The sequence below is a fragment of the Phyllobates terribilis genome, unplaced genomic scaffold (genome assembly GCF_046119375.1).
Source record: "Phyllobates terribilis strain yellow unplaced genomic scaffold, ASM4611937v1 Scaffold_9__5_contigs__length_417890890, whole genome shotgun sequence".
NCBI lineage: Eukaryota > Metazoa > Chordata > Amphibia > Anura > Dendrobatidae > Phyllobates > Phyllobates terribilis.
Genome location: NW_027362769.1, coordinates 400,799,078 through 400,821,759, shown reverse-complemented (window position 1 = coordinate 400,821,759; position 22,682 = coordinate 400,799,078). Strand labels below are relative to the sequence as shown.

Genomic DNA, 22,682 nt, shown 5'->3' with positions numbered 1-22,682 from the left:
TAAACATTTATACGTTTTATGCTTTTCAGAGTTTTTTTTAATAACTTTATATTTTTAAAACTTTATAGTTTATATTTTACTTTGTTTAGTATTTTTAGAGCAAAGCATTATTGCAGTTTATGATGAAATTGCGGTTTTCATATAAAGCCCAGCCTGTGGCTAAGCTTCATAGGTGGACCAAGATGCCATAACAACCCATCGGTTCCCCGTGATCGCATGGAAGGGGGCCGATGGGAGCTGGTACACATTTGTGATTGGGCTATTTAAATGCAACTGTCAGAAATTGACTGCAGCATTTAAGTAGTTAAACAACAGCAGTGGGCAGAGCAAACTTTTGTGACAGGCAGATGGCAGCTGTGTAACACAACAGGCATTTGTCTAGTATCGTCCAGGCTCAGCTGCTGAGCCCTCTACATAGATCTGCCACTCTTTGTTTCATTGCAGCCATTTGGTAAATTCTAAAATGTAAATTTTTTTTCTCATTATTGTCTTGTCTTGTTGGAAGGTGAACCTTCAGCCAAGTCTGAGCTCCAGAGCACTCTGGAAAAGGTTTTCATCCAGGATATCTTGGTACTTGACCGCATTCATGTTTCCTTCAATTGCAACCAGCCATCCTGTCCCTGCAGCTGGAAAACACCCTCATAGCATGATGCTGCCACCACCATGTTTCACTGTTGGGATTGTATTGGGCAGGTGATGATCAGTGCCTGGTTTTCTCCACACATACCGCTTAGAATTATCACCAAATAGTTCTATCTTCGTATCATCAGACCAGAGAATCTTATTTATCATAGTCTGGGAGTCCTTCATGTGTTTTTGAGCAAACTCTATGCGGGCTTTCATATATCTTGCACTGAGAAGAGGCTTCTGTTGGGCCACTCTGCCATAAAGGCCTGACTGGTGGAGGGCTGCAGTGATAGTTGACTTTGTGGAACTTTCTCCCATCTCCCTACTGCATCTCTGGAGCTCAGCCACAGTGATCTTGGGGTTCTTCTTTACCTCTCTCATTAAGGCTCTTCTCCCACGATTACTCAGTGTCAGGAAAACGACACCCACTTTTGGGTCAGTCCCTGGAGCAGGTGGTTGACCATTCGCTGGAACGTGGCAGGGGCATTTTTCATGCCAAAGGGCATGACCGTGGATTCATACAATCCGAAGGGGGTGATAAAGGCGGACTTCTCCTGGGCCCCGGGGCTCAAGGGAATCTGCCAATCTGCCAATATCCCCGACTCAAATCCATAATGGAGAGATAGCTTGCACTGGCTAACCGCTCCAGCAGCTCCTCAATGCGTGGCATTGGTTGTGCATCAGAGGCTGTGATAGCGTTGAGCCCCCTGTAGTCCACACAGAACCTGGTGGTCCGGTCCTTCTTTGGCACCAGGACTACAGGTGAGGCCCACGCGCTCTTGGACCGCTTAATCACCCCCAACTGCAGCATCTCCTCGACCTCCTGGTGCATGACATGCTGCACCTCGTCGGAGATTCGATAGGCTGTCCACCGGAGTGGGGCATGAGTTGCATCTGAGACCTCTGGTCTGCGGATAGCAAGTCGCTTAGCTCTACATCCTCTAGGGACCAGCTGGCCTTCGCTTGGGCGAGCATGTCCAAGAGGGGGTCATCCTCCCCATCCTCGGTCAGGTTGCAGACCGGTAGTACGCAGGTTCCACGTTCTTGATGAGCCTTCATCATATTAACGTGAAAAGCCTTCCGCCTACACCGCTCGTGGTCAAGTGTGATCACGTAGGTGACCGGGTTGAGCTGTTGGTGAATGACGTACGGACCTTCCCAGGCTGCCTGAAGCTTGTCCTTTGGTACGGGGACTAGCACCCACACCTTCTGACCCACCTGGTAGGTCCGTTCTCGGGCGTTCTGGTCGTACCAATGCTTTTGGTCAGCCTGGGCTTGCGCCATGTTGTCATGCACCAACTGCGTCAAGGTCTGCATCTTGTCACGGAAGCGCATGACATACTCCACGATGGACACTCCTGGGGAGCTCGGCTCTTCTTCCCAGAATTCCCTTATCAACCCAAGGGGTCCTCGGACACGCCTGCCATACAGGAGCTCAAAGGGGGAGAACCCCGTCGAGGCCTGTGGAACCTCTCTGTAAGCAAATAGCAGGTGTGGGAGGTAACGCTCCCAGTCACGACCCTGGGTCTCAACCAGCATTTTTAACATCTGTTTGAGGGTACCGTTGAATTGCTCACACAAACCATTGGTCTGTGGGTGATACGCGCTCGATACCAAATGCTGCACCTGCATTTTCTTACATAGAGCCTCCATTAAGCGTGACATGAACTGAGTCCCCCTGGTCGGTAAGCATCTCCCTGGGAAATCCTACTCGCGAAAAGATGGCCAAGAGGGCGTCCGCCACCTTATCCGCCCTAATTGAGGACAGGGCTACTGCCTCCGGATACCGGGTAGCATAGTATACCACGGTAAGGATGAAACGTTTTCCAGAGCTGCTGGGCATGGCCAGTGGTCCCACAATGTCCACAGCAATCCTCTGGAAAGGCTCCTCTATCACTGGCAAAGAGATCAGGGGGGCTTTGGGGGCCGCACCTGACTTTCCCACTCTTTGACACGTGGTACAGGAGCGACAGTAGTTCACCACATCTGTCCTCATTTTGGGCCAATAAAAGTGATGAGACAGCCGGGCCTTGGTTTTGCTGACACCCAAGTGTCCAGCGAGTGGAATTTCATGGGCAATCCGCAACAACTCATCCCTGAATTGGTAGGGGACGACCAGCTGTCTTTCCCTCAGCCACTCCTGTTGGGGTGTACAGGGAACTGTCTCCCGGTACAACCTTCCTTGGTTCCAGAATACCCTCTCCTTATCCGACTCGGAGGTGGGCTTCTCAGCGAGGCTCCTTAACGTCTCCAGGCTAGCATCTGAGTGCAGAGCTGCCTGAAACTCCTGGCTGGAGGAAGCCAGAAGTGAGGTTAAGGCCACGTCCTCACTGGGACCCTCTGGGACCGGCTCTGGGTCCATACCTGATTCAGTTATTCCTCTGTCCGAGGAGGGTCCAGAAGGCAGGGCATTACTTGCGTTCTGGGCACTCTGACTGCGGGTAACAGCGGCTATATAGGCCGTCTCCCCGAGGAATAACACCATCTCATTAGCCTGCGAGGCCATGAGAACTACTTCTCCACCATCCTCCATTACCTCAGGCACAGTGCTACGTATGGGGCAGCGACTATCAGCCAGGTCACCTTCTGTTGTGACCCTGGTCACTGGCACAGCACCACCTGCTTCATGGTCCTCGTGCCTCTCCCAATTACCCTTGGCACTGACATTTGCTCCTGCTAGGGGATCCTCAGCAACATCTCCCCGCAGAGTGACATGGCTGAGTTCTCCTGCACCTTCCAATACATCATCATCATCAGGTAAAGCATCGACATTCACAGTATCAGTATTAACCTTACCAACCGTATCAGATCTGGGAGGGGTGTCAGGGACATAATAAGCAAACATCCTCCCCAAATCAGTTCCCAACAAAACATTTGCAGGTAGGTTTGCAGATATTCCCACTTCCTTCACCCCACTCCCCGCACCCCAATCAATAAACACCCGGGCCATGGGCAAGGGGCATCGGACGCCCCCAATCCCGGTGACAGTCAGGGTCTTTCCCGGAATAAGCGCTTCAGTGGACACCAGTTCGGGTCGGATGAGGGTTTGTTCGGCCCCAGTGTCCTTGAGGCCTACAGTGAGAGTGTCCCCCACCCTGACAGACTGAAAGTTTTCACAGGCCCTCCCAACCGGCCCACCCACCAAAAGAACTGAGGCATTAGGCCCTGGGGCCTTGGATGGGGGGTTCTTCCTCTGCTTCTCTGGGCAAGTGGCGCTGAGATGACCAGTCTGGTTGCAGGAATAACACCTGCGGGCATCAGATGCAGGCAGGGCCTTGGTAACGGGAAAAAGGCCTCCGGAAGGTCGGCTGGCAGGGGCAGGGATGGTGGTTGATGGCTTACCCCCTTTCCAGCTGGTGACGACCGACTTCCGCACCTCTGGTCTCCGGTTGGCCTCGAAGGTGTCTGCGATCTGCGCTGCTTTATTGGCATCTGGTGGCTCTCGATCCATCACGAACTGCCGTACCTCAGTCGGACACAGATGCAGGAACTGGTCTTTCACCATCAGATCCTTTAGCTGCTCAAAGGTGGTCGCTGACAGTCCTTGGATCCACTGCTCAAAGTTGGTTCTGAGTCCGTCTACCACATCGCTGTAGGTGTCATGTGGTCCATGTTGGAGGGCTCTGAACTTTTTCCGGTAAACCTCCGGAGTCAGCTGGTACTTTTTTATCAGGGCCTGCTTGACGGCCTCATAGTCTCCATCTTGTTCTCGAGGGAGGGAAGCGAACACCTCCAAGGCTTTTCCTCGGAGCCCTGGAGTTAAATATCTTGCCCATTGGTCGGTGGGCAGCTGATACTGCCTGCAGGCCTTTTCAAAGCCTCGCAGAAATGTGTCCAAGTCCCCATCCTTTTCCATCACAGGGAAGTGCTCAGGACGAGGTTTAAAGCAGCTGGCACCGTTGGACTCACGGGTCTGCGTAGAGGGCGACTCCTTCTGAATCCGGGCTAGCTCCAGCTGGTGTCGTCGGTCAGCTTGTCGCTCAGCAGCCTCTCGGTCAGCTTGGGCTTGTCGCTCAGCAGCCTCTCGGTCAGCTTGGGCCTGTTGCTCTGCTCGCTCCTGGAATTTCAGGATCAGCTGCAGTCGTCCATCACGATCGTCTGCGGCGAGCTCCTCCAAGGCCATCTGCAGGTGGGGGTCCACACTACCCTGGTTGCGGGTACGGCTGGCAATCACAGTTGGGACCCCTGCAGCAGCGCCATCCGGGCCTTGGCTGGCCGCCCCCTCATCAGGGCTCTGCTGTCGGACGGGCTCTGCAGCATCTTGTAACAGTTCAGCAATCATTTGTTCTCTGCTTTTGCCATGGGGGTCAATGCCTTTGGTTATACATATTCCAATAAGAGTGTCCTTTTTCTGCTGGCTGTACCAGGACTCCCCAACTACGACCATGATCACCAAAATAAAAATAGAAAAGAAAAAACGAAGAAGGGTAGGGGTAACTGCTACACATACAGTATTGTCTCAGATCTAATAAACACTGAGTTCGATCCTCCAAAACTTTTGTGCAAGTTTTTAGTGAGAGGAATGATTGCTCAAACCCGATCACTAATGTCCTATGACCCCACCGCTTGCCACCAATTTGTCAGGAAAACGACACCCACTTTTGAGTCAGACCTTGCAGCTCTCTGGCGCCCCCTTATCCTTCTGGTCAAACACGGTATTGACTGAGGATAAGCACGGGTGCAGCTGCTCTAGTTTATGTCGCCTATTGCGGCACGTGATGTGACAGGACGTATATATACCACCAGTTCCTTCCAGAAACGTATATATACCTCCGACCAGCCACCCTCAAACCACAATATCACATAAATACTGGTATACTGCCACCACCGATCACTTAACAGGTGGATCGGGTACCTGGTAGGTAACGTGAATTAGCGGGTGAGGAACGTGTTTGCTCGACATAGGACAAGAAGACGAAACTGGTAAATAATTATGATTTACTCCCAAAGGTGGGCAGTGTTTACAAAATATATACAAGATATTATAAAGGAGACAATTTACATGTATGCATCAACAGTTATTAAAATAAAAGGGATAAGTAATAGCAAAACCTGCTTCACAAGGTGATGGTCTCAGATTCTGTGGGGGGGACGGCTCCCCGGAAATTAGACGTGATTCTTCCGCGCAGCGTGATGTGCGTGCGTCTGGCGTCCCTGAGAAGAATGACCTGAAAATGGTCGATTTGCTTTTTAGTAACAGGGCCAAATTATTAGGAACCACCCATTTTGTCTACCTCACACGGGGGCTCGGTTTTGTGAAACCACCCAGCTGCATAGAACATAGAAACCTTCAGATTTCATATCTTGGTGTCGAGGGGTCCCACATCCAAAATGGAGACATCATGTTGGCCGTCACTAATTTTCATGCAGATGGATATTAAACAGGACCTCTCTATGATGCTCAGAAGCTAAGAAACCAATTCCTCGATTTCTGGGGGTATCCCAGTTATGAAAAATATATCATTGTAACCAGGAAAATGTGAACATTCCAAAACTCTGGTCCCTGGGTTAGTGACCATCATGTGCATTTTTAAATTCTACATTAACTATTTGTCCAGCTAAACAATAGAATTTTGGAGAGAATAACTATTTTGAACTAGAAGCTGCTCTGCACTGAGGGTTTACGACGATAATAAAAATTCTTAGGGTGGGGGCCAGCACTGCAGTTCTATGTCTTCTCTTACAAACGGATAGGGGGTGGGGGGTTTCTTTTTTAAAACATCTCTCATTTTTAAAATTAGGGAAAAAATACCTTTTGCCTGACACTCAGTTTGGCTGGATGGCCAGGTCTAGGAAGACTTCTGGTGGTCCCAAACTTCTTTCATTTAAGGATTATGGAGGCCACTGTGCTCTTAGGAACCTTGAGTAATGCAGAAATTATTTTATAACCTTGACCAGATCTATGCCTTGCCATAATTCTGTCTCTGAGCTCCTTGGGCAGTTCCTTTGAGCTCATGATTCTCATTTGGTCTGACATGCACTATGAGTTGTGAGGTCTTATATAGACAGGTGTGTGCCTTTCCAAATCAAGTCCTGTCAGTTTAATTAAAACACAGCTGGACTCCAATGAAGGAGTAGAACCATCTCAAGGAGGATCACAAGGAAATGGACAGCATGTGACTTAAATATGAGTGTCTGAGCAAAGGGTCTGAAGACTTATGACCATGTGATATTTCAGTTTTTCTTTTTTAATAAATTTGCAAAAATTTCTACATTTCTGTTTTTTCATTCAGGATGGGGTGCAGAGTGTACATTAATGAGAAAAAAATGAACTTTTTAGAATTTACCAAATGGCTGCAATGAAACAAAGAGTGAAAAATTTAAAGGGGTCTGAATACTTTCCGTACCCACTATATATACTAGTTATCAATGGGTGAACAAAGATCTACCCAACTGCTTGTAAGAATAGGAAAAACAGGGGGGATGAGCTGGACTCTATGTCTCACTGGGTGCAGGGTCAGTGGGATCTATAGGAATCATAATCGAATAAACTTTAGATATAAACTCTTAGGTCCATTATAGTAGAGGTGAAAAGAGGAGTACTATACCTGTATCACCAACCAATAAACATGTGGGGCTAGAACGCAGTGTCCACTGCTGGTTCCAGTGTCTGCCCTGGGTGAAATGGTATCAGAGGTGATTTAAATATAAGTGGGGTGGGACCTAAGGGAAAGGAAGCCAATAGCAGTGTGGATCCTGATTAGCCAAAATGGGAGGTGTGGTGTGAAAGTGACTAGCCAATCCTAGTTAATTGGAAAAATGCTGATCACTGTGCAACGAATCACTGTCAGCGAAATGGCCGGGAATGGAGGGGGCGTGTCCGTGACGTCCCCGGAAGTGACGTGTAGCGGTACCATACCGACTCTAGGAAGTCGATTGCGGTGCAGGTGCGTTCCACAGACCGGAAGCATGCGTTCCACACCGGGAATCATGTGTTCCAAAGGCAGAAGAAGTGAGGAGAAGAGTGACTAGTGCCGTGAATCCATGGAGAGCGATCGGAGGTGGTGAGGGGAGGAAGATATCACATATAATGGGCTGATCTGCAATATAGATGCACTGAGTTAGTATGGGCAAATATGAATAAATCAACCAATAGCCATATTATTATGAGGCTGCAAGGGAGAATCCTGGTATTGATAAAAGAGTACATGTATGCATCAATCAATTATAACTCCAAAACAATACATGGCCATAGCATAGTATAGTTCAGTCAATAACCCCCATAGTTTAGTGAATGGGGCTGCGTGGTCCATAAAGCAGGTGAGCAGCGATCTCCTGTTAAGGTACCACTCAATCGGAATCTGTAACTCTTACAAAAAGGATAAGAGATCGTAATCTCTATTCAGTCCCTTGGGTGACCGGGACTGGAGCTCATGGATCCAATCCTGTCTTTTAACGAGGCGCATGCGATCACCCCCCCGGCGTGGTGGTAGAACTTGTTTGAGGACTTGAAATTTTAATTGGGATATGTTATGTCCAGCTGTCACAAAATGGTATGGGATAGGTAGTAACAAATGTTTGCACCATATTGTCGACTTATGTATAGAAATTCTATCCCTGACTGCTTGAGTAGTTTTTCCCACATATATAAGTCCGCACGGGCACTTAATGAGACAAACAGCAAAAGTTGTGTCTCAAGTAAAATAATTTTTGATAAAATATTTTTTGCCTGTCTGTGGGTGATGTACTTCAGTATATTGCCCCGTATTACGTTATTGCATTGTTTGCACTGAAGGCATGGGAAGATTTTGTAGGAACCATTGTTGTGGTCCTAGTTTGGTTGTGCCTATGTCCGCATGTACCAGGTAGTCTTTCAAGTTAGCAGCTCTCTTAAAACATGGCATAAAGGGTTTTTGAAACGCAGGGATGGTGGGGTATATTGTCTTCAGAATACCCCAATGTCGGCGTATAGTTTTATGCAGTATATAGGCATAAGGGTAAAAGGTATGCACAAACGGAATGTGGTCTTTGGTGTCAGTCCAGGTAGATGGGGTGGTTCGTCAATTGTTTTTGTAATATAACCGGGGAGGTAACCGCGTTCCAAAAATTTATTCTCCATTTCATTTATCCTTAATTGTCGAAGGGGTTCACTAATGACTATTCTATTAACTCTCTGAAATTTAGGCTTAGGTATGGAGGACTTCATTGCTTTAACATGACAACTAGAGAAGTGCAACAGACCGTTATGGTCTGTGGGCTTTGAGTAAAGATCTGTTGTCAGATAGCCAAGTTCCTTCCTTCATGACCATTGTATCAAGAAAGTTAACCTGATGTAAATCCTTGGTCATCGTAAAATTTAGACCAGGCCAGGAGGTGTTAATGACAGAAAAAAACTCCTCTAGGGATTCAGTAGTACCACCCCATATGCAAAAAACGTCATCTATGAATGTCTTCCAGATGATCGAATGTCTTTGAATGAGGCTGTTTGAATAGACAATCTCGCTCTCAAAAGTGGCCATATAGCTATTAGCATATGGGGGGGCCACATTAGACCCCATGGCGGTGCCCCTGATCTGCAGGTAATAATCATCTTGAAATAAAAAATAATTCTGGGAAAGTAGAATCATAGAATCATAGAATGGTAGAGTTGGAAGGGACCTCCTGGGTCATCTGGTCCAACCCCCTGCTCAAAGCAGGATTCACTATGTACCAATGTAAGAAGATCTATACAGAGGTTACTGATCCTAGGGTCTGTCTCTGAATTGGTTAGTAAGTGTTGTACCGCGTTAATGCCTCGGTCGTGAGGTATGGAAGTGTAAAGGCTATTCACGTCGAAAGATACCAGGATGGACTCAGGTGGAACTTGTTTAATGTCAGCTAAAGTTGCAAGGAAAGTGCCCGTATTGAGTAGATAAGAGGGGCTATGTTGGATTAGAGGTGTGAGTATTTTCTCCAAGAAAATTGACAGCGGTGACAACACTGACTCGGTTGAAGCCACAGTAGGCCTCCCAGGGGGTTGGTCCAACTTTTATGAATCTTGGGCAACACATAAAAGACAGGTGTAATGGCTGTTTCTGATGCATTCATTACAGGTTACCATCATTTCACACTTTGTTCTATATATACTTTGTTTTATTTGATTTTTTTATTTATATCTTTATGTTTTAGTTTCGTATAGCTTACACTGATGAAGGCCATTTAGGCCGAAATGTTTGTTGTTTTTCTGGACTGCACTTATATTTAAATATTAAAATATTGAGTTCAAAAGAGGTATATTGAGTGCCGAGGTTTTTCTCAGATTCCATACGGTCAAGTCTCAGTAGCCGTGAGTATTGTCCACATATCCCTCACCCTGATACTCCTTCCTTCCACCATGTCGAATGCCCGGAGACAACTGATCCCACACTTGGACACTCCAAAGAACTGTTAACTTTTCCATTTATAGATTCAGGTCTCTCGCCCGGGCCAGCTTCAAGAGGAACAAGAGGAGAACGCGGACCTGTTCACTTTTCCATTTACAGATTCGGGTCTCTCGCTTGGCCACCTTCAAAAGGGACAAGAGGAGAACGCGTGTAGCGATGACCAAATATTTGAGCAACTACGGTCACACAAAGGCAACGATGGGAAGGTGCAACTACTGTCGCAAGAGGTGAATGATGATGAGACACAATTGCCAGAAAGTCAGGAGGAGGACCAGGGTGCTGAAGTGGAAGACGAGGTGGTGGATGATGAAATCACTGACCCAACCTGGCAAGGTGACATGTAGAGCGAGGACAGCAGCACACAGGGGGAATGAGGCGTAGCACCAAAACAGGCAAGTACAAGCAGTGTGGTGGCCACAGACACAAGGTGGGCAACCGTTCCCCGGAACTCCAACACAACGGAAGGTGCCAGTACAACTGTTATGTTTTCCCGAGTCTGGTTGTTTTTTAAAGACTCTGCAGATAACCACAAAAAGGCCATTTGCACCACCTGCCAGGCCAGTATCAGCAGGTGTAGCAAAACTAGCAGTCTGACCACCACCAGCATGCTCAGGCACATGACATCAAAGCACCAGACTAGGTGGGTCAAACGCCAGGGTCAAGAAACTGTGTTTGCAGGTGACACCACTGCTTGTCCCGATGTTGTGCGTGCACGCCAGTCCCATGTCCATGGCGCATGCCAAGATGCCTCCCGTCCTGCACCTGTTGTTGCAAACTCGCAACTACCACCATCAGCAAGCACATCCATGTATCGTCTTGTTCTCCTAAATTTAGGCAGCCGTTGCAGTCACTGCATATGCAATAATTGTAAAGCAGAACCACTCCTTTCTAATGGGAACATGTTGTTACGGAGGCCCTCCTCTATGTGTTTTTAAATTGATATTGGGGTATTTCCTACATTTAGGCAGCCGTTGTAGTCACTGCATACCCAATAACTGATATGTAAAAGGACATTTTTTGCTCAGTCTGTCTTGCAACATTCTGTAATCTTGAGTGCAGACTCGTACAAAGATTTGATACAATGTTAATGTTCTTAAAAGATTGGGACATGGAGGAAACTGGTACAGATGTTCTTGCCTGCTGGCCTCCCTCCCCTGCTACCTGACTGGCTGAAGTTCTATCTACTGCAGCGTTACCAAAACCAACACTACTCAACTTTAAGTGATTGGATTGTACACACTCATTAAAGCCCTCGTCTCACATAGCGAGATCGCTAGCGAGATCGCTGCTGTGTGACGGTTTTGGTGACGCAACAGCGACCTCACCAGCGATGTCGCTATGTGTGACACTTTGCAGCGATCAGGCCCCTGCTGTGAGGTCACTGATCGCTGCAAAGTGTCCTGGACCATTTTTTGGTCGTTGCCCTCCCGCTGGTCAGCACACATCGCTGTGTGTGACCAGCGGGAGCAGCGATCAGGCTGGTAACCATGATAAACATCGGGTCACTAGGGGCACACGCGCACCTAGTAACCCATTGTTTATCATGGTTACGAGCCTGCTAAAGCGAGCAGTAACCTCCCGCTCACCGTAGCAGAGTGGTAACCATGATAAACAACGGGTTACTAGGTGCGCGTGTGCCCCTAGTAACCCGATGTTTATCATGGTAACCAGCCTGCTCCTGCTTCAGCAGGCTGGTAACCAGGAGCAGGACATCGTGGAAATATTCTTTCCACGATGTCGCTGCTCCCCTGATTGTTGGTGAGCCTGCCAGTTTGACAGCTCACCAGCGGCCACATAGCGACGCAGCAACGATCTCTGACAGGTCATATCGTTGTCGGGATCGTTGCAGCGTCGCTAAGTGTGACGGGGCCTTAAGGATGACGGAGATGTCAGAATTTGATTTGTCCAATGGCATTTTATACCTTAATCGACTGAAGTGAAAGGGAGAATATCTTCGAGTTCTAACTTTTATTATAGTCCTTGAATAGGTAACCGGTTCATCTCATAATTCTTCCTCATAGTAGACAGAAGTATTGCATGTGCTTCAGTGTCTGCTGTCAGGTCTCCTGAAGTCTGTCCTGCAGTATGGGCAACGCACAGTGATAAGCAGAGGATTTCTACACTTCATTGTAGAATGTGAACAGCTAGGAATCCGCCTGGAGTTGAACATAGTCTGAAAACGAGGTCCATATGTTAGGGGGATGGTTGCAGACAACTTTATTATAATGGAACGCAACCGCACCCGGGGTCTGCGATGCAGCCTGATGGACTGCTGCCGAACACCTTCTGGGTGAGAAGGAAAAACTAACTGAATAACAATCCCTTCCGTGTTACAGCACACTGGAACGGGTATAGGAATTCGCACTATCTCCGTTAGCAGCACGAGAGATATGCGGTAAAAAACTATCTGTAGTCCTGTTACAGCACAGGGACTACACTGGCGGCGCTAGGATGCGTGCATGACTACGCCGACGGGTACACGTACCTCCAGCCGGAGTGCTACCGGACTGAAGGGTTCTACTCCACGTGGCTGACAGGCGATAACCATGGATAGGACGTTTGCAGGCGGCTCAGGGTGCTAGGCGACCTCTTTGGCAGAACCAGACTGCTAGACGAAGCTACCTGCCTATTTCCACTAGCCTGCCTATTTCTACTACACCTGCCTATGGAAGCTACACGTGGAACACAGTCGTCCACACAACAGCATACTGCTCAATGATCAGAGCACGCCGCCATGTTTGTGGGCGGACCTTTTAAAGACTAAGCCCTGCCCACCTTCACACTATTGGTGGCGTCAACCGCGACCAATCAGGCAGTGCCAGATCAGCTGACTCCCGAACCACCAATCACGGTCCGGCATGTCACGGGCATGCTCAGTACCTAGAATCCTGGACTTAGGCTCCAACATCCCTGTCTCCATCCGCAACCTATGCTCTACATTGCTAGGCACAAGTACCCAAGAGATAATCTGTACATCTCGTGGACCAGCTAGACGTTGGGGCTGATGATGATGTTGAGCAGCATCATCCCTGGCTGGACTGGAATGGGAGACCACAGAAGGTTCTGAATCCAGCAGCAGCCCGACGCCTAACACCATATATGTACTTTTCTTTCAACGACTTTTGTAAAAAATCTCCTTTAAATTACAAGTAAACCTTACAGTTTCCATGTCATGAGTGTTCTCAGTAAGATCATCTGACACTGTTCTGTTAACAGAGAAGACATGGTCCAAGTCAGACCTAGAAATCTCTTCGAGGATTGTTCTTGTAGCACATTCAGGGTCTTTAATATTTCTACTTACAGTAACATTACCATGATTTGTCTTGCTGTTGTGTAACACAGGTGCCGGAATGCAATGCACAGAGACACAAGCTGGGAACAGTCAGGGATTGATAAAACCACTTTATATGTATAACAACTATTATGCAAGGGGGTTAGTAACAGGGATAATAAACAGCAACTTGGACTAACAGTAAGAAATAGTTCAGTAACAGTAAAGTTCTTTCCAAAAGTGTGATGCACCCAGTCGTGGGAGTCACCACATGAGTTCTCTTTCTATGGCCCTAGCGGGGGTCACCGGTTCTTCCCGCTAGGCCACAAGTCTCTTCCAAATAAAGTCTATCAGATCCTGTTTAGCCTCCCATGCACCAATCTGCCCCCACCCAACCTGAAATCCTAATCCCAACTGTCCCCAGTACCGTAGGTGAGAGTTGGAAGTGACGGCCCTGTTCAACTGCACGATTCCTCAGCTGTAGCTGGCGCGTCTCTCCTGTCACTTTACTCTCTCAGCTCTTCTTGGTTTGACCATTGATGGTAGTCTCTCACGCTTGAGGTAAAGGGATCCAGACCTTGGCTCTTGACAGGTCGCGGGAACTTACTCAGTGTGAGGTGCAGGTCCTGACTTTGACCAACATGCACAGGGCTCAGGGCGCTTCTGTGAGGAGTGTGGAGCCTCTCAGGCGGTGTCTGACTCTGGTGCAGTGCAGGCCTTCGGCTAAGGCCTGTCACGCTGGGCTCTGCAGTCCCTCTGGATCACGTCTGCTCCACTGTGCAGCCTGATGCCAAATCTGCCTTGGCACGCTGGACTTTTACATCTGGGAAATCCTTCCTGGAGGTCACCTGATCATCTGAATTTGCTCCCCCCTCAACTCTTCTAGCACAACTTGGTTCCACTTAATTTCGCCTGGCCAGCAGACTGCAATCTTTCCTCATCTCTGGCACATCCTGCAAGAATTTTCCAAATGGGTCATTGCCCTCTACTATAGTTGTATTCATGATTCTTTAGATCCCGTAACATATTTTCATCAGCTTCATATAGTCCACTATTTGAACCAGAGTGCTTTCTAAAGGAATTATTTTCCCTATTTGCGGGAGTCAGTTCCTGAAGACGTTTCACTTCCTCTGGTAATAATCTGGGAGGCTCAGGAATATCTTCCTGGAAATCTTTTTGATGTGAGAGAGGTTCTTTATATGAACATATATATTCAATATCGTCAACAGAAGTTTCAGACCAGCGATCATACTGATCTTTACTTATACTTCCTGTAATTACTCTAAAGCAAATATCAGGAAGTTTTGGAGATGCATTCTTCTCAATGCTGTCAGATACATCTTCAAAAGACGACTATATTAAGAAGTTATCTTGAGGAGGCATCACTTCTTCAAGGATCTCTGGTTCAACAATGTTTACATTTATGAATTCTTCTGATGATGAGCTATCTATTATAGGTTCTTCTGATATTACATCGCAATTCTCCATTATAGTTTCTTCTGCTACTACTGTTATGCTCTGCAACATAAACTAAGGAAAGATAGGGGAAAGCTGTCCCTACAGTAAGACTAAGTTGAATCCCTACGATGTAGCAGGCTGCCTGTTCCTTGTGAACAGACCCGCCTTAGTCCTCGGCTAGTCTGAACGAAGACCTATAGAATTAAGGGAGGGGTCCCTAAATGAACTAAGGACTGGGACAAAAATGGGACACCTCCTAAACAGAAGTTGCTGCAGAACACAAAAGACAAACTGACAAAAAGTACTAGAGGTCCCAGAGGACCAAGCTAACTAGACAGAGATAGGCACAGAAGCACCTAGAGAAACAGTCAAACAACACTGAAGTCCAGCACAGCCAGAAGGGCGGAGCTGGAATATATAGGCAGATGGTCATGTGACCGCAAAACACAAGATAGAAAAAACTAACAGGAGGGGTTTTAACAGTACCCCCTCTTCTATGAGGATCCTCCGGATCCTCCAGGCCCAGGCCTATCCGGAAACCTCCTGTGGAAAGCTTTAACAAGCCTAGGAGCAGAGACATCATCCGTCCTTACCCAGGAGTTGTCTTCAGGACCGAAACCCTTCCAGGAGATGAGATACTGCAATCTCCCTCTATGCCATCTAGAATTCAAGATACGCGAAATTTCATATTCGCCGTCTTCCACCACAGGAGGAACTGTGACAGTGGCATCCCTATCAGATACGTCAGCCTTTTTCAACAAGGAAACATGAAACACAGGATTAATCTTCCAGGAAGTAGGGACATCCAACCTAACCGCAGACGGGTTAACAACCTGAAGCACTTTAAATGGCCCCACAAACTTAGGACCCAGTTTTTTAGAGGGAATCCTCAACCGCTAGTTCTTCGAGGACAACCAAACCATGTCACCCACAGTAAACAAAACCTCCTTACGTTTCCTGTCATAATACTTCTTGGACTTCTTGCTAGCCTCTTGAAGGTTGCAACGTACATTAGTCCAAACTCTCTCCAAATCACCGGAAAAATTCTCCTGCTCCGGCAACGCCGACCCTAATTTGGAGAACGAACCAAAAGACGGATGTCTCCCAATACAACAAAAAAAGGAGAACACCCAGCAGAGGAGGATGTATGATTGATAAGAGCAAATTATGCGAGAGGCAGAAACTCAGACCACACCTCTTGATTGTCTGGCACAAAACAATGCAAAAACTGTTCAACATCCTGGTTCTTTCTTTCAGTCTGTCCATTAGACTCAGGATGATAACCAGACGAAAATGACAAATGGACTCCCAACCTGTCACAAAAAGCACGCCAAAAGCGAGCCACAAACTGAGGTCCTCTATCAGAAACAATATCCGTGGGAACGCCATGGAGCTTGACAATCTCCTTAACAAATGCCTTAGCGAGTGTCTTGGTGCAGGGCAACTTAATGAATGGAACCAAATGACACATCTTACTAAAATGGTCCACGACCACCCAGATGACAGTAAAACCCTCAGACACAGGAAGATCAGTAATAAAATCCATAGAGAGATGCGTCCAAGGCGTACTAGGAACCTCCAGAGGGCAAAGCAACCCCGCAGCAGGAGTATGTGAAGCCTTTGACCTAGCACACACAGTACACTGACGCACCCACTTGATGACTTCCTTCTGCCATCCAGGCCACCAAAAACTGCGACTGATAAGTCTCTTAGTCTCAGAAATTCCTGGATGACCTGCCAACCGAGACTCATGACACTCCACAAACAAATCTCTCCTAAAGTCTCTAGGCACAAACAACCTCCCATGGGGAGTGTTAGATGGAGCATCGTCTTGAGCTTTCAGAATCCCATTCTCCAAAATGGAGTCCAATGCCGCCACCACAACTCCTTTCTGTAAAATGTTCTCCTCCTCCTCAGCACCGACCACAGGAGAGAAGCTGTGAGATAAAGCATCGGCTTTAACATTCTTAGTACCAGGGATATAGGTAACAGAAAAATGAAACCGAGAAAAAAAAAGTGCCCACCTAGCTTGACGGGCATTCAAGCGCTTGGCAGCATCCAGATAGATCAAATTCTTATGATCTGTGAAAACCTGAATAGGAAATCTAGCGCCTTCCAAATAATGACGCCAATGTTCAAACGCAAGTTTAATAGCCAGCAACTCCCGATTTACAGCATCATAATTAGTGTTGAGCCACCCCCGTAGTGTTCGAGTTCGGTTCGGTTCGTCGAACACCCGTGTGTTCGCCGAACTGTTCGTCGAACTGTTCGTCGAACACCTTCGAACACCGTTAAAACCAATGGCAGGCAAACAAAAACACATAGAAACACATAGAAAACACCTTCAAAGGTGTCCAAAAGCTGACAAACTGCTCAGAAGACACAACTAACACATGGAAAAGTGACAAGTACATATAGTCATGCGAAAATAAAAGAGGTGGAGGAGTAAAAGGAGGGGGAGACACAGATATAGGCATGTCATGCCCTTCTAAAATCCAAAAAGTGAGAAGCCGACACGGCCAGTCCGCTCCTGCCCGTGCCACCTCCGTGTCGCCGGGTTTGTGCCAGAGCCGCGGTGAACCCTGATGGCCAGCCCCCCTCTCCCAATACTGGTGCCTGTCCGCTGGTGGGTCGAGCGAGCCCCCCTGTGGTGGAGGCAGCTCTAAGCTTTTTAATTTAAATTGTCTCTCTAATTTGAATGAATACACTTTAAATCCATTTACAAGGATCTATTGGAGGGCAAGTCTCATGCCAGCAGCCGCGTAATTCCAGCTCCAGTAGCGTCCACTAAAGCTGCTGCAGTTAAAAAGCTTTTATAAGGATCGAGCTCGGCTGTCCACCGCAAGGCATCCTACTGCCAGTCCCAGCCCCTATGCCTTGGGGTGCCTCCTGATGCTCTTCACTGAATATCCCATGGTTCCGAAGCATTTCCTTTGAAAAAATTAAGTGTCTAACAGGTGGTGTAGCTTGCTTAACAGCCGGGATAATCCGCTGACTAGCAGACACTGCTACTAGGCACAAAGTATTTCCTGGGCTAGATGCAGTTAAAAATTTGTAATTAGATACTCTCGTTGGATGCTGAGAAAGCATTCCATAGAGTCTCCTGGCACGCCATATATGATTCTCTTAAAAAGCTTGGGGTAGGGGTCTAGGGGACCCTTTTATAGCCAAAATCACGGCCCTGTATCGCAATACGTCACCTAGGCTGAAGATAAATGGAACTGTAGCACCCTGAGGACTCGGTTGCTACAGACGTATTGCACCTCACCCAGAGGTGTGATATCTCACTCTCAGGTAAGGATGGAGTGTGGATCAGGACCCGACACCTGCATGCATTACACCACATTGCCGTGGGGCAGGGCGACCAATATGCCCCTGAGATGGGCACGACAGTCCCTGTCCCTGGCTGGAGTGTGGGGAGGGAACACTGAGGAAGGGGAACCCTGTAGTGCAGGAGCAGGGAGGAAGCAGCTCCTGGGTGCATTGAGAAGGGAGTATAAAAGGTGGGCACCATCTTAGTTCAGTGCAGAGAAGTCTGAGCAGAAGTGGCAGGGAGCAGGGGCTCTGCATGAGCTCTGCTCCGGAGGCGGGCCTAGTAACAGAGGCCCAGGCCTGGAAGAGGGAGAAGGAAGGAAGAGGAGCGGAGAAGGCTCCAGGAACGAGGAATGAAGGGATCCCAGGGGTGCGGACGGGCGAGTCGCCACCGCACGCCCGAATCCACCTGCGTGGAGGGGTCAGGCCAAAGGGGGAGACCGGTCCCCGAACTAGTGGAGGCAGGAAACGACCCTCAGCTAGAAACCGGAGGCTGTGACATTTTATGTGGCGCAGCCCCTCGCTACACCCGCTAGGAAGGCACCACATAGGGTCAGGGAAACTGGCGCCAAGTTTACCAAGAGGAGGCCCGAGGCAGCCGGACAGAAGTGTTGGTAAGAAAGGCCAGACAAAGGACACACAAAGGGGGTCCTGTGAAGCGCTCCAAAGTTATCTGGGAGTTGTCTGAGCCCCTCACCTGGTGAGCACAGTACGACGTGGGCAGCCGTTACCTGCAGACGTGGTCTGGATAATAAGAACTGTGAGTAAAGGCCCTGGACTGCATCACTGACTCCGTGTCGTTACTGCTGCTGCCCTGCACCATCACCCCCATCCTCCGCATACACTGCCCTGAGGCTATACTCCTCCCGTGGGGAGTTATGCTACGCTCTGCTGCACCCACAACACCAGCCTCAGCGGTCTGCCCTGTAGCAGCGGTTCACTCTGACCGCAATCCACGGGTGGCGTAGTCGGACATTTAAACATCAAAACCACATAAATAGTTCCGCCACTGGTTTGACCGCCCTGAGCCACGGAACCGGGTCGCCGCCACGAAGACTACAACCACCAGCATCCACCAAAAAGGGTCCGGCTCCGGGTGTCCCAAGGCCCAGGGGGTGCGTGAGAACATTTTCATCACCTTTCACAATCACCAATGGGACAAGGCAGGGATGTCCTCTGTCCCCTCTCTTATACATCCTAGTGACGGAGCACCTGCTCTCATCAATTCGCCATAACCCCAATATTAGGTGGATTGAGGTGGGAGGCACCGAGTACAAGTGCTCTCTATTTGCTGATGATGTCCTAGTATATATCACTCAATCACATATATCCATCCCTGCTGTTATGGCTGAAATAGATCACTTTGTTACATGGTCAAATTTTAAAATCAATGCAGCGAAGTCTGAGGCCCTCGATGTCTCCCTCCCCAAATCCATATAGGATTCCATCCAGTCCAACTTTCCCTTTGCCTGGCCCTCACAGGGTATCAAATACTTAGGAATTCCTATTCATAGAGACCTCTCCCATCTATATTATCTTAATTTTGGGCCCTTTATTGAACAACTCCATACAGACCACAGTTGGCAAGTTAGAACTGTAAGATTCACTACGTGAACCACTGGTGTTTTGTGGAAAAGCACATGTACACCGCGTTCCAAATTATTATGCAAAAAGTGTTTAGGAGTGATAAGGGAAGAATTTGTTTGTTTGTCAGTTAAACTCATTGATGGTGATGTGTGTCAGGGCTCTTTATATCACTGTAAGCAATTGCAGACACCTGTGCTAATTAGTTTGGCAGGTGTGTCCAATGAAAGGCAAGACTACTTAAGAAGGCTCTCTCACATTATTAAGCAGCCTACATTTTCTGCCAAAATGGGAAAGAAAAAGGATGTGTCGGCTGCTGAGAAGCAACAAATTGTGGAGTGTTTAGGTCAAGGCATGACTACAATCAACATTGTGCGATGATCAGGATGAAGTGTCTTGGCAATCAAGAAGTATGTAGCTGATTCACAGTACACACGTGTGCGTGCTGATAAGGGCAAATTGAGGACTCTTTCCTACAGGCAATTACGTCAGGTTGAAAGAACAGCGGCAAAAAAGCCTTGTCATAGCAGCAGACAAGTTTTTGAAGCTGCTTGTGCCTCCAACGTCCCCCGAACAACAAGATGCAGGGTCCTTCAGAGGTTTGCAGCTGTGCATACGCCATCCTGTCGACCTCCTCTATCCACTTCACACAAGCAGAAACGGCTCCAGTGGGCCAAACATTACATGAAGACTGATTTCAAAACTGTTTTGTTCACGGATGAGTGCCGTGCAGCGCTCGATGGTCCAGATGGATGGAGTGGAGGATGGCTGGTTGATGGACACCCCACGCAAACACGGCTACAGCGCCAACAAGGAGGAGGTGGAGTAATGTTTTGGGCTGGAATCATGGGGAGAGAGATTGTCGGCCCCTTTAGGATCCCTGAAGGCGCTAAAGATGAACTCCATAATGTATGTGGATTTTCTCAAACAGCACTTCCTGCCATGGTTCTGACGCGCCCCCTGGGCCATATTCTTTAGGGGAATACCCGGAGCCGGATCAGATGGGGGTTGTAGTCTTCCGAGTGGCTGTGACCCGGTCCGTGCCCAGGGTGTCAAACTCAGTTGTATGTGGCAGTCCTACAGATGTTATTAAGTTCTTAATGTCGACTACGCCACCCGTTGTATTGCGGTCACTATGGCCGCCGCTGCAGCAGGGTCCGCTGAGGCTGATGGTGTTGGTGCAGCTTTTGATAGTATAACCCCCAACGGGTGGGGTATTGCCTCAGGGGGTCAGGTGCAGAGGATGGGGGTTGTGGTGGTGCAGCATGGATGTTAAATGAAGACAGAGTCGGGTTATGCAGTTTAGGGTATTTACTCACTGCTGATGTTCCGGTCACTCCAGCTTCAAGTGACCACCCGAGCCGTGCTGCGTCCACCAGGTCCTGGATTCAGCAAACCCCCAAACATGTCCGGAGCGTGACCCTGAGCTCTCCTTCTGTCCTTTCCTCTGGCCGTCCCCACTAGTGATCCACCTAGGTCCAGCTCCCTCGGGCCTTCTGTTGGGACACCCTTGGCCTTGGGTTCCCTGACCCTCCACGTGGTATGCCTTCGGGGTGGATGTGGTGGGTGGCCGTGGCAGACGCTGCCCACGGCCTCCGGTCTCTGGCTAGGGTGTGCTTTTGCCCCCACCAGTTTGGGATCCGGTACCCTATTGCCGACTCTTCACCCGGGGATTGAATTTGGGTTCTCAGAGTCCTTTCTTTGCTCTCTCTGGGTCTTTCCTTCTCTGCTCCACTCTCTCTCTCTCTGGGGCTTCTCTGCTCCTCTTCCTCCTCTGACTTCTCTCTGCAAAAGGCTGGCAGACTGACCCTGATCTTTGATGGTGCCCACCTTATATACTCCCTCTATGTGTGAGCTCAGGCGACCAGCACCCAATGAGCTCCTATCTTTACCCAGGCTGCTCCCCCTATCTGCCCCTACACTACTTTGGATGTACCACCCCCCTCCCACTCCAGCCAGGAACAGACTCGGTCGTACCTGCACATTTCTAAGTGGGAGTACCGTTGGTCTGCTCCTCGGAAATGGGATGTGTGTAGTGCATGCAGCCTACCGAGCTCAGCTCCACACTCCATCCTTACCCGGGAGTGGAATATCACACCTCTGGGTTGAGGTGCAATACCCCTGTAGCAGCCGAATCCTCAGGGTGCCACATTCCCCCCTGGTAAATCACAGCACGTCCTCGGGCTGTAAGAACAAAACACCACAAAACATACAAATTTTTTTCATATAAACAACATAGTAAAAACATATAAAATATCATATATATATCAGAAAACTTTTCATACAAATAACATTCTCGTCGCCTCTGCTCCTCCTCCGGTCACTGTGCAACGTGTGACCGGGTAAAGTGCGACAGTCTTTTCTTGAAAAAACTCGTGGCTTTCCTGTAAAACCAGTAGGGAGCGCTTTAGGACGCGCAACTATATACAAGGGATTTGGCCGCTCTCAGTCCTCGGTCAGTGGGATTTAAGGGATAAACGGGTAAACAGTTCACACTTGCTGGTCCCAACGGGGACTATATTAGCAACAGTTCACTGTGCCCCGACGGGCAACTATATACAGCTTGTACTCTGCTGTACTTAACGACGGCGTCCTCCTGCTCTTTCTTTATGTTTTCCTTTAGCTTCAGACCCGTCCGGGTCCTCTTGTTCTTCCTCCTCACACCGCAGCTCTTCCTCCGTCAGGCGATGCACATGGAGGGCGTAGGGTCCTTTGGCACACTTGTGCCGGGTGAAGGTGACCTCGTCCCCGATGTAAAGGTCACGACCTCTGTGTCCCTCCGGTAGGTGGGACTCAACGTCTCTCCTGGTCACGAAGACGTCGCCTAGGGTGCGGTGGTCTCGGATGAAGCCCCACCCATGCTGCATGTTAAACTTTATCACAGTCCCGGTGGTGCGGGGACTATGCGCTGCACGGGGGTCTCTCCTGGCCCGGCTCTTCTGCTCCGCGCTCCTTATCTGGGCTTGTTGTTCCCGGACCCGCCTCTCTCTCCGCTCCCTCTCAAAGACCTCGAGTTGTTGGCGGCAGCACTCAGCACGCTCCGCTGCAGCTGCCCGAGTCTCCTGAGT

The 22,682-nt window shown here is 48.7% G+C and overlaps 1 protein-coding gene across 1 annotated transcript in view; it reads right to left on the bottom strand.

Annotated features, from left to right (window-relative positions):
• The window catches only part of LOC141161435 (serine protease 33-like), a 139,593-nt gene that overhangs the window by 23,965 nt on the left and 92,946 nt on the right, over window positions 1–22,682 (bottom strand). The window lies entirely within an intron of this gene.